The sequence below is a fragment of the Penaeus monodon genome, chromosome 23, assembly GCF_015228065.2.
Source record: "Penaeus monodon isolate SGIC_2016 chromosome 23, NSTDA_Pmon_1, whole genome shotgun sequence".
Classification (NCBI taxonomy): domain Eukaryota; kingdom Metazoa; phylum Arthropoda; class Malacostraca; order Decapoda; family Penaeidae; genus Penaeus; species Penaeus monodon.
The window spans coordinates 10,919,421-10,920,747 of NC_051408.1; positions in this window are offsets into that span (position 1 = coordinate 10,919,421).

Here is a 1,327-nt window from a genome sequence, read left to right on the forward strand (position 1 = left end):
TAACTAGTATCATCATTATTATTATGTGCCTCGATTTAATCAAAGAAAGGTGAAGGAGCAAAGGAAGATAGTGTACACGGAAAATAAGAGACTGCAGATATAGGAGATAATGAAAAGATGAATTAACGAAAGTAACGAGCAAGAGAAGATTATGTTCTTGCAGATAATGAGGTGTCTGTGAGTGCGTCTGTCTGGCTGCCTGGTAGACCGAGAGAAACCTCAGATCCAATCTTAGCCAACAGACTGGAAAATTTCTTAACTGAACCTTACGTAGCAGAACTCAAACCCTAACAAAATCTTATTTTCTCCAGGTAATGAATGAATTAATAAACCGATGGAAAATTCAATTAACTGAACGTGTTATTAATTCTCATTATTTTTACCTTTATTCATTTATCAAAGCCTAAGTATTGTAAACGAAACCTTTACGAACACCTACACATGACCCGATATAATTATGTACCAGCTAATTAATTGTGATCAAAGGATTATACTACACGAAGAGTCAGGCTATACGCTCTCGCGCGCCCGCACCTCGCACGTGCCTGAGTCTCACTGCAGAGGATAAAGCAGTTAAAGTGTTTGTAAACATGTATCTCTCGTTCGCACCCCATCTCCCCCATTCTCCCACACACTTCACCCACGCAGCGTAATGCAAAGTAAGTTTCTCGTTACCCTCTTCCTTCCGTCCCCCCCCTCCCCTACCCATCCCAGACACCCTTCTCCTGCATGCATCCTCCCCTTACATCCCATCCACATATACTATTAGGCAACCTTCTTATGTTTCCCCTTCTTATATTTTACCAACACACCCTTAAATAACATATTCACATACACTCATATACATGATTTTGATACTTACTCCTCTATGTACAGTAACTACTCATATACTCACATACTTTTATGTTATCTGTTCCCCTGTACCAAATCTCGTCACCTTCCCCTTCCACTCACTTTCTTATTACGTTCTCTCCCTCTCCTACATCTTCTCACCTTCTCTCCGTCTCTGCTCTTTTTACCCTTTCATTATTTCATCTCTCATTTTTATTCCATGCCCTGGCCTTGCATAAACCCCACTCACCCTGACTTATCCCTGTAGTCAGCCCTCACATTAGTAAGTTAACCCCGACCTTCCTCACCATCTCTCTTTTTCCCCCTTAATCTTATAGTCCTTTCAGGATCTCACAACTCATTCTTTTTCACTCCTCCCTCTACCCTCCCTTCCGCTCTTTTTTTAAAGTTTATGGTCTTTCATATATCCCCTCCGTTCTCTTAATACGGTCCGGGGGTTAAAAGCGATCATTAAGCTAAGTGTTTCAAGTGAATG